An 11848-nucleotide genomic window follows, 5' to 3' on the forward strand; every position below is an offset into this window, starting at 1 on the left:
AGTGGGAATCAAACTCAGTTCCTCAGTTCCCCAGGACCAAAGTCCACCACCCTAACTGCTAGGCCACTCCTTTTCTGTTCAGTGTCCCTTCTCTCTCCACATCCTTCGAGTCTCTCCCCTTTCTCTCTGCATCCATTCATCCATCTCCCCCTTTCTCTCCCCATCCTTCCATCGTGTCTTTCTCTCCCCATCCTTCTATCTGTTTTCCCTCTTTCTCTCCCCTAGGAGCGCAGCGACGTGAGAGGAGCGGCTGGAGAGTCGACAGCCAATGCCTGATGGCTGCCTGCGGTGCCTTGCTTGCTTTTTAAAATCATTTTTGGTGCTTTAAATAGCTCTTTTTGTTTTTGTACCGGCCACTGCTGCTCAACAGGAGAAGCAGCAGTGGCTGGAAATGGCGGTCTGTGTTGGGTGAGCGGGCCTGGAGGGAAAGTGGCTGGGCCTGGGTGGTGACCTCAGGGGGGAGGGGGAGCAGTGGCTGCGGTGACCTCGGGGGAGTGAGGGGGGAGCGGTGGCGACCTGGGGGTGGAGGGAGGAGCGGTGGTGACGTGGGGGGGGGTGGAGGGGTGAGCGGCGAACTGGGGGGTGTGTCGTGTGTCTGGGAGGTGGGTTGAGAGGGAGGCGGTGTATCATGTGTGTGGGAGGGGGGTTGTGAGTGAGGTGGAAAGTGGTTTGCAGGTGGGTGGATGTTGTGCCTGTTTTCTTTTTGTGGGGAGGGGCCTTGCTGGCGAGTTGGGAGGTTGTGTTGTGTCTGTGGGAGGGGGGTTGTGGCTGAGGCGGGTTTAGAGGCAGGTGGCTAGTGGCTTGCAGGGGTGTGGTAGCTGTTTCGGCAGTGTTGGGGGTGCGGTGTAAGGTTTCAGGGTTGGTTTTTGCCGGCTACGGTAGCGGTAGTGGTGAGGTTGTGGGCGTGTGTCTCTGACGGGGGGGGGGGGGGGGGGGGGGAAGGTTACCCGGCGGTACCGGTTTTGTTGATGGGGGTTATCTGTCTGCAACGGTTAAGTTCCTTGTGAGAATCTGTTTCTGGGCACGCGGTGCTGCTGTTGTGCGGTTGGTCAGTGCTGCGTGTGACGTACCCGGAAGCTCGCTGACATCAATTCAGGAGATGGATACAGCCTTACAGACAGCAGGAATGCTTCAAGGCTTCACTTTCTCGGCTTCAGAACGTTGGAGGTGCTTTTTATTATATAGGATTGTCTCTTGTGTAATTTCATTATCTCAGGAGAAGTTTTCTACAAAATACATTTGACCCGATATTCAATGGATTTATGCTCCAAACATTAGGACCCTTTTACTGAGGTGCAGTGAAAAAAAGGGCCTTAGCGCCTTTATGTGGGTCTTTCCCACATGCTATTTTTACCTCAGCCATAAACATGAGTTTTTTCTATTTGTAGTAGTAAGGGCCTTGCATTAATGCTGCCATTACCGCACAACCATTATAAAAACATAACAGTGTGAACGCTTACCACCACCCATTTTGTAAGGTGGTAATGCCTTGTGTGCTCGGCACTATCCAACTTTTTTGCTCTATTTCTGTTTTGGATGCCTGAAAACCGGCATGGACATCCAAATCCCAATGTTATAAAGCTAGGATATGGACGTTTACAACTGCTGTATGGCAAGAGACCTTAGTCTGGACATGGTTTGGATGGGAATGAGGAGGGACCAAAAGATGGACATCCAACCCTTGTTGTAGAAGGAGAAGGAATATGCATGTTCAAAAAGAGAGGCTGCATTTACACCTGATACTTGGCAAGTCCGGGTTATAGAACGATGCTGCAATTGAGCAGTTCACCACTGAATGGAGTAAGAGAAGTCACTGTAGGTATGTTCCTGACCCTGGAGGGCTCACAATGGAAAAAATATTATAATAACAAAAGGTTGTAGTGGGACTTGACTCACTAACCCCCTACCCCCTTCTCTGCTCTGCCTCTCAGCAGCCTGCTCTAACCATTAGACTACTCTGTGCTCCTATTTTATAATATGAAAGTTCTTGTATTCCAACACAAACATCTATTCCCCTTGTTTCTCCTTGTTCATAGTTTGGATATTTTCTTTTATAAAATGGATGCTCATGCTGAACCTAGCCAGCACTTGGGTGTCCATGTCTCATGTATGTTAGAACTTTTTGACTAATGATAACAGTTCTAAGAATTTAACAACTGCTTTCTAAATATAAGCAAAACAAATGTATTCAATTATTCAACTTTAAATCAAGTGCATAATACTAGTAGTAACCATACTTTCATTCACTCACTCTCTCATACTACTCTCTATATCAGTACACAAGGGTGTTTGCTGCAAAAGCTCTTGAGAGCAGCAGGTGGAGACAAGCAAGGTGATTTCCCTGAAAGGCCAAGAATACAGAGTTCACAGAGTAAGCTGAGACGCATTTGGAGAGTGTTTTTTGTTGCCTCAGCAGCTACCATGTTTAATCAAAGTATCAAGGAGTGAAAATGCTGTGGAAGATAAGTGTGAATCTACAGGATATGTAAATTCATTTTTTCTGGTGGAGAGACAATTACAACAGTCTTTTCAGCAATTGGAGAGACATTTACAACAGACTGTTTTTTCAACCACTTTTATAGATCTGCAGGAACTTGTAAAGAGGATTGAGGCGTTGTTTAGAACTTTCAAGCATTAAGCAGTAAATGCAGAGTTTATTCAGAGGCAGTTTTGCATGTGTATTAGTTTAGGTCATTATGCATGTTTAATGTCTTTTTCAGCAAGCACCCTTATGTACTGATATAGAGAGTAGTATTGTTGCAGGAATTGCCACTATTGTTAGCAGAATCTGTGGTACTTCAGGAGTCAAACAGCACACACCAGAATGAGGGAGAAATCTTCTTTATTTGCCAGCAAACAAAGTAGAACATCAGCACTAAGTCTCTTCTTCTCTTTCTCAGCTCTCTGGATCTTATGGCTTCTGTCTCAGCTCCTTCTCTTCTTCTTAGCTCTCTCCTTCTAACGTAAGCTGCTTCTGCTCCCAGTTATATACAGTTTTAAACCCCTCTAGCCCCCCTTACTTTCCAGATGGCAAAGAATAGATTGATTACCCTGCCTTGAACTAATCCTTACTTACACATTACTTAAAAATATCAGTTACATAGGTTTAAGATATTTCCCAAACTGACCTATGACCTGGGGCCTCTTACACTAGACAATGGGGCACCTATCTCTTGGCATTTTATTATTCACATAATCAGTTTCCCAATCAACTTCATACTAACTGGGTTCTGGCATTCATTAAGGGGTCAAGGGCCAATCTTACTTAATAGCACACAGATATAGTTTGTTATTACTTTCAGGACCAGTCCTACACTTAACTATTCATCAAGGAACAAAGTTGACTTTTCCTGACCTCTTTCACCTAGCTAGGACTGTGGATAATTCAAACCAGATGATCTATTTAAACTTGCAGAAATATCATTTGAAAGGTCAGACAAAGTTGAATTGAAAAGATATTCTACATAGAAATAGAACTTATTAATTACACAGAATAAAACATATTCTAAAATAAGCAGAAATCAGAATTCCTTATAAGACAAAATCTAAATACTTATAATGGTATCTATATCTACTCTATCTCCTTCTAACCAACATTAAACTAATCCTTTTAAAACTACAGTATGCCTGGCTCATAATGGTATCCATATGTGGTAGCATTATTTCTCTCTCAAAAAGGGACAAAGAGAGCTTCATTTCTAACTGACCTTTCTAACCTTTAGTCTAGCAAAAGTTAGACTTCTAAATAATCTAAACCAGATGGCATTCCTCCACTACTTGCAGGACTGAACCAAACTTTAAACACCAAATTAATATTGCCCAAGCTGCCTCAGTATGAGAGAGTGAGTGAATGAAAGTATGGTTACTAGTATTATGCACTTGATTTAAAGTTGAATAATTGAATAAATTTGTTTTGCTTATATTTAGAAAGCAGTTGTTAAATTCTTAGAACTGTTATCATTAGTCAAAAGATTATTAATTGATCATAACAGGACATTAAACGACACTCCAGATTGAGGATGTATGTTAGAACAGGACATATATTGGTAGATCCTGTTCTGAATTATCTGAGAAATGCACTTACTAAAAACATCCACCATGAACATCCTTTTTAGAAAATGATGCATCCTAATTTTAAAAGGCCAGAAAAAAGGGACATGGACAGTTATGTGTCAGCACAGGAGCATCCATATCAGGGGCGTAGCTATGGGTGGGCCTGGCTGGGCCCAGGCCCACCCAATTTCAGCCCAGGCCCGCCCAGCACCAGCCCCAGCTCCCATTGCCGGCCACTGCTGCTTTTCCTGTTGAGCAGCAGGGCCAGCGCTACAAAAAGAAGAAGCGCTAAGGACGAAAAATGTTTAAAAAAAAAAAAGCGCAGCACCGGCAGGCACTGTCTAGGCAGCCTTGAGGCATTGGCTGCTGGCTCGCAGGCTCCTCCCGTCTCCTACGTCACTGCTCCTGGAGCAACGCAGGGGCAATAACGTAAGAGACGGGAGGAGCCTGCGAGCCAGCAGCCAATGCCTCAAGGCTGCCTAGACAGTGCCTGCCGGTGCCGCGCTTTTTTTTTTTTAAACATTTTTCGTCCTTAGCGCCGTTAGCGCTTCTTCTTTTTGTAGCGCCGGCCCTGCTGCTCAACAGGAAAAGCAGCAGTGGCCGGCAATGGGGGCTGGCGCTGGCATGCAGGGCGGGCCTCGTCGAGGAAAAGAGGGAAAACATGGAAGGATGGGGAGAAAAAGAGGGAAAACATGGAAGGATGGGGAGAAAAAGAGGGAAAACAGATGGAAGGATGGGGAGAAAAAGAGGGAAAACAGATGGAAGGATGGCAGAGAAAGGGAAAACAGATGGAAGGATGGCAGAGAATGAGGGGAAACATGGAAGGATGGAGAGAAAGAGGGAAAACAGAAGGATGGCAGAGAAAGAGGGAAACAGATGGAAGGATGGCAGAGAATGAGGGAAAACATGGAAGGATGGGGAGAAAGAGGGAAAACATGGAAGGTTGGGGAGAAAGAGGGAAAACAGATGGAAGGATGGGGAGAGAAAGAGGGAAAACGGATGGATGGGGAGAGAGACTCTGGATGGAAGGATGTGGAGAGAGAAGGGACACTGAACAGAAAAGGGTAGAGTGATACAGAGACACTGGTTAGAAAGAGGGAGAGAGAGACATTAGATGGAAGGATCAGGAGAGAGGGTAGATGGATGGAAGGATGGGGAGAGAAAGAGGGAAGACGATGGATGGAAGGGTAGGGAGAAAGAGGTGACACTGGACGGAAGGATGCAGAAAGAAAGAGGGGAGACTACTGGAAGGATGGGGAGAGAGAGGGGAGACTGGAAGGATGGGGAGAGAAAGAAGAGAGCTGCTGGATGGAAAAGGAGAGTAGTGAAAGACTGGAGAATAAGAGGAAGGGGCATGGGGAGAATAAGGGTGAGAAAAAGATGAAAAGCCATAAGTAGATGAAGGAAATTAAAGAATGGATAGTAAGAATGAATTAAATCGGGACAGAGAGAGAGAGGCAGAAAAATATTGAAGAAAGCAAAGAAAATGAGAAATGGCCAGGAAACCGTGGCATAAGAGTTAAGCGAAAACGAAGGAAAGCAGAATCTAGAGACTGGGAGCGACACAATGAGAAAAAGTAAATGGCCATACAAGAAAGGTAAAGAAAATAATTTTATTTTTAATTTAGGATAAAGTAATATGGTACCTGTGTTAATGAAGTTTCAGAGACCAATACTTCCTTCCTTAGGTCAGGCGAGGATACCGTAACAGCATTATACTGACCTGAGGCAGGAGGTTTTGGCTTCTGAAAGCTCACTGAAAAGGGTGTTAGGCTATTAAATAAATTTTCTGAAATCTGATGCACTGAAAAGCAGCACTTTACCCTGTGTGACAAATGCATCTGATTAGCGTGACTAAATTTTGCTGGGGGAGGGGGGTAGAGAGAAAATTTTGTGCCCACCCACTTTGGGTTCAGGCCCATACAAAATTGGCAGTCTGGCTATGCCACTGATCCATATTATAAAGTAACTACACAACTAGAGTCACACCCTAATGGTTAGAGCACTTGGATAAGAACAAAGGCAGAAAACCTAAGGCTGCAAGTTCAAATTCCAATTTACTTATTTGGATTTCTTTTCCTTTTCCATTTTTTCTTGTGAGCTCTCCATGGACCGAAAAATACCTACTGTACCAAATTGTTTCCTGGTGTGCATTGAGAGACACTATGGTGCTCATTTTCAAAAGAGAAAGCAGCAGTTGGATATTTTTCTTGCAAAACCGTTTAAGTAGTGATTTTCAAAACTCGAAATTGGTATTTTTGCTCAGCAGTTCATCTAAATCACAAGGGGGTATGTTGGAGATGTGTTTTGGGAGCGACGGGGCAGGCGTAAAATCTGGGAGGCCGATATTTAAAGTGATTTAAGTGGGCAGGAGCCTCTACGCTGGCTGCAAAGAGCAAATAATCAAGAAACTTCAGACAGCTCAGAACACTACAGCTAGACTCATATTCGGTAAAACAAAATATGAAAGTGCTAAACCCCTGCGAGAAAAGCAACACTGGCTCCCACTCAAAGTACGCATCACGTTCAAAACATGCACCCTAGTTCACAAAATCATTCACGGAGACGCCCCAGCCTACATGTCAGACCTGATAGATTTACCACCAGTGGTGTGCTGGAGCCGGCTCGCTCCGGCTCGCAAGATCCGGTTGTTAAATCTTGGCCGGACTTGCGAGCCGGTTGTTGGAAAGGGCGAGCCGGCTCTCCCTCCCTCCGCCCTACGGATCCAGTCCCTCACAGATCCTACCTTGACTATCGAATTCTTGGGGGCAGGCAGTGTTGCCTGCCCGCTGCTATCGCTGACTTTCCTCCGCCGCCTGTTTGCGCTTTAAAAATGGCCACCGAGACTTCTGTAAGTCTCAGCGGCCATTTTGAAGCGCGATCGGGTGGCGGAGGAAAGTCAGCGATGGCAGCGGGCAGGCAACACTGCCTGCCCCGAAGAATTTGATGGCCAAGGTAGAGTCGGTGAGGGACCGGATCGGGAGGGAGGGAGGGAGGAAGCAGGAGAATTTGTGAAACAAGTCGGGAGGGGTGGCAGGGGAGAGAAGGGAGCTGCTGGACATGGGTGGATGGAGGGCAGGGGAGAGAAGGGTCACTGCTGGGCATGGGTGGATGGAGGACAGGGGAGAGGAGGGTCACTGCTGGGCATGGGTGGATGGAGGACAGGGGAGAGGAGGGTCACTGCTGGGCATGTGTGTATGGAGGGCAGGGGAGAGGAGGGTCACTGCTGGCCATGGGTGGATGGAGGGCAGGGGGAGAGGAGGGGAGAGAGAATAAATGCTGGACATGGATGGAGGGGAGGGAAGAGTGAGGAAGGAGATAAGATAAGGGAAAAGGAAGAGAGGAGAAAAACTGCATATGGATGAAGAAAATAGGCAGAAGCTGAGGACCAGAAATGAAGAAGAAAGGAGGAAAGGAAAGAAATAAATGGAAAGGAAGCCCTGGAAATGGAGTTAAGAGGACAGATAGCAGCAGAATCGGATACTGGGCCAGCATGATCAGAAAAACAGTCACCAGACAACAAAGGTAGAAAAAAAATCATTTTATTTTCATTATAGTGTTTGGAATATGTTCCCTTTGAGAATCAGGTGCTCAACATTAAAAGTTTATATTTATTTACTTATTTATGGCATTTTATCCCACATTAAACATGAATTAGATTGGAACCTGGGATCATTTAATTTTTTTTTTCCTGGAGAGAGTAATGCATTGCCCCCCCCCCCCCCCCACCCACTGGCTATAGCCAGCTCTGCAATTTTGGGGGGCACAGAGGTGGACGGGGGGGGGGCGCCGAGGTGGACCGGGGAGAGAGCCTGTTGTTAAAAATTTACCAGCACACCACTGCTTATCACCCAGGAATGCTAAAAAATCATCCCGCACATTCCTTAATCTTCACTTCCCCAACTGTAAAGGTCTAAAATACAAACTAACGCATGAGTCAACCTTTTCCTACCTGAGCACACAATTCTGGAACGCGCTGCTGCGCAACTTAAAAACGATCTATGAACTAACTAACTTCAGCAAACTACTGAAGACTCATCTCTTTAACAAGGCATACCACAAAGATCAACAAACATGAACTCCTATACATATATCCAGAACTGCCTTACAATATTTGCTTGTTAAACTACTATCACGTTTTATCATTATCATGTTACCCAAGATCCTTCTGTTATACTAAATGTATATTTTCTTATATATTTCCACTATTCATGATGTATTGTAAGCCACATTGAACCTGCAAAGATGAACTGCTGAGCAAAAATACCAATAAATAAATATTGTAGCTTTGAGTACTTGGATGTAGTCCTGAAGACAACTGTAGCATTCCTCTGCCCCCCCCCCCCCCCCCCACCACAACCTATCTGATATTGTAGTGCTTCCCCTTCTATCCTTCACGTTCTGTCTGCTCATTTCAACTTTTAGCTCCTTTCTCCTCTATTTGTTAGACTGTAAGCTAGGAATGATATGGGGACAAAGTCTGTCCCCATCCCCACAGGTTCTGTCTCCGTCCCCACCCCATCCCCACAGATTCTGTCTCTGTCTCCACTGGTTCTGTCCTGGTCCCTGCCTCAACCCCGTGGGCTCTGTCCTCATCTACAGAAGCCTCGAATTCTTATGATTTTATATTTAAATCTTTTTATTAAAGTATATAAAGGAACAATATGCTGTGCAACTGTTGTTTATAAATCACAAATAGAAAACAATAATAGCAATGAGCAACTATAATAACTCCCCTCCCCCACCACCCCCAACAATAGCTGACTTCTACTACCCCCAAGGAATCCTAATCCACCCTGTTAAAATGTCCAGGAGTACAAAATACAACCCGTTCTGTGTGCCCTAGCTGGAGAGAAATGTGCCCTGTGAAGCACCGTTATGATTTTTAAATCTGTGGATGAATAAGGCATCAACAGTCTCAGGATTCTGTCTAGCTCTCCTGTCTTCCACATTCTTTCAATAGAAGATGTCTTCTCCGAAGATGTGCTGGTAGCAGGAATGTACAGGATCCCCCATGCAAATTTTGCTAGTTGTGGCCAGCATGTTTGCTGGGTTTTCCAAAAAAAAAAAATATTGTCATCCACATCACTCAAACATAAATAACGGTCCAGTTCATTAACAAGCTTCAAAGTAGAAAATGACATGGGGACAAACGGGTTCAGCCTCCGTCCCCATGCCATTCTCTACTGCAAGCTGCTCTGAAGGCACTCCCATAGAGCGGGGTAGTAAACCTTAATAAACTTGGAAACTTGGTAATATGTATATTTATGTCTTTCTCTATCAGGGTACAGTTACAGTGTGCTATGTGATATTGTTGAATATGTTTCTTAGGGTTCCAGTAACTGTGTATTATGTCAGTTTTCTAAATGCTTACAGCAGTCCCCTATTTCATAGCTCCCTTACCTTGTGCATATTTTGGTTACCCTGAAACCAAATTTGTTCACACTCTTGAGATCCAAAATTACACACCACTTCCCTAATATATTTCAGAGTGGTCCACGTTTTTGTCTTGACTACTAGCATGGGCGTAGACTGGGGGCGAGGGGGGGCAATGCCCCCCAAACGACGACGATGTGAGACTGGTGCCGCCGCGCCAGTAGTTTAAAAAAAAAAACAAGCAGGCACGCACTCCTCTCCGTCCGCTTGGCTTCCCTGCCCTCTCTGTCTGCGTCCCGCCTTCCTCAGAGGAAGGCGGGACGCAGACAGAGAGGGCAGGGAAGCCAAGCGGACGGAGAGGAGCGTGTCCGTCTACCCCCTCTCTTCCGCCCTCCCTCCGGCGCAGGCAGCAAGCATGCTTCAGTTTTTCTGTGTTCCTGGCAGCGGTAGCGATGTACACGCTGCCTTCGGCTCTGCCCCAAAGCCTTCTCTTCAAGTTCCTGTTCCCCGCATAGGTGGGAGAGGAGGTGAGCAGAGGGAAGGACCAGGAGATGGATTGGACTGGGAGAGGAGAGGAGCAGAGGAAAGGAGCAGGATATGGATGGGACTGGGAGGGGTGGGGAGCAGAGGGAAGGAGCAGGATATGGATGGGACTGGGAGGGGTGGGGACTGGGGAGCAGAGGGAAGGAGCAGGATATGGATGGGACTGGGAGGGGTGGGGAGCAGAGGGAAGGAGCAAGAGATGGATGGGACTGGGAGGGGTGGGGAGCAGAGGGAAGGAGCAAGAGATGGATGGGACTGGGAGAGGAGGTGAGCAGAGGGAAGGAGCAGGATATGGATGGGACTGGGAGGGGTGGGGACTGGGGAGCAGAGGGAAGGAGCAGGATATGGATGGGACTGGGAGGGGTGGGGAGCAGAGGGACGGAGCAGGAGATGGATGGGACTGGGAGCAGAGGGAAGCCTACTGGAAAGAAGACACTGCATAAAACAAGACACTGGGACCAAAGCGAATAGAAAAACTAAATGATCAGACAACAAAGGTAGAAAAAAGTATTTTATTCAGAATTTATTAATTGAAATATGTCAGCTTTTTGAAATGTGCATCTGTGATATTTTGCCTGTAAATTTCAATTCCTTCCTCCATATTAGCATATTCCTTTGCATATGTATATATGCAAATGAATATGCTAATATGTGCCGCCCATCCTTTGCCCCCCCCCCCCCAAATGAAACAGTCAAACTACGCCTATGACTACTAGTATTGGTGTAGAAAACTTTAGCCCACCAGAGAGCGGCATTTGCTTTGGAAGAGCAGTTGTAAATCCTGGTTAGCTGTTTCACTAGATTGTGTACCATATTTCAATCAAGCCCTGCCTGTGCAAATTGTCTGATGTACTAATCTCAATGAGAGCACATCTATGTTGTTCTGCTTATGCTCTTTGACTTTATGTATTTATAGACTTTGCCTCAACTGGAAAATAAAACATTCAGTCCCAAATTGTTTCCAATATGTAATGTTACAGTAGGCAGAAAGGATTAGAAATATACGTAAAACACACTATCCGTCTGCCACTGTGCTGTGGATGGCTCCCTACTGCTGTGTGGGGGTGAGGACAAGCAGTAATAATATCTATACTGACCAGACTGCAGTTATTCACTATGGAATTGCTTATCCTTGCATGTCAGCTGAGGAATCTCTTCTTTCACTTTGGGTTTTATTTTCTGTGTCTTGTTGCAGAATGTTAATGCAAGCGGAACTACTATTCCTGAGGATCCCCTAGAGCTGAAAGGTCAGGGAACTGGCTGAGGGCGAGGCTAGGCTGCCTGCTCCTTGCATGACTTCACATTAAAGACAGTGAGCCAGGAGGTTATGTTAGTTGATTTCTGAAGAGTCTGGTTCTCATTAGCAGCTGTGGATACTGGATGCATGAACTCCCAAACAAGCGTTGCCAGGGTCTTATATGTTTGGTTACAATTACAAAAGCAGTGCTTGGAGCCAGGTGTTCGAATGTTTCTGTGTGTGTGCAGTTCCCGAGGCAACAATGGCCCACGCTGATTTCCTGCAGCCTGCGGGAGCTGGGAACTCATGAGAGTAATGCTACAATCCCCTTCCTAAGCCATTGTTGACCTTCTGTTTCATGCAATCGTTCTTCCCATCTGTGCGTGTGCGCGCGCGTATAGATATCAGTGTTCATTAAAAGGGTTTATTTCATGTTGTGTGCTTGAAAGCTGAATACAGAAACCGCATGCAGCCAGTGCTGCAATTTATGAACTGACTACATATTTCTGCGGTTCAAAGTGTGTGAATGCCTCCAAAATGTAAATTAGAGAAGAAAAAATTGATTAGAGTGAGGTAATCTGGGCCTGGGAAGTAAGATGCATCTTGAACTCCCATACCAGCTTTTCCTACCCTATAGTG

The sequence above is a fragment of the Microcaecilia unicolor genome, chromosome 5 (assembly GCF_901765095.1).
Source record: "Microcaecilia unicolor chromosome 5, aMicUni1.1, whole genome shotgun sequence".
In the NCBI taxonomy this organism is placed as follows: Eukaryota; Metazoa; Chordata; class Amphibia; order Gymnophiona; family Siphonopidae; genus Microcaecilia; species Microcaecilia unicolor.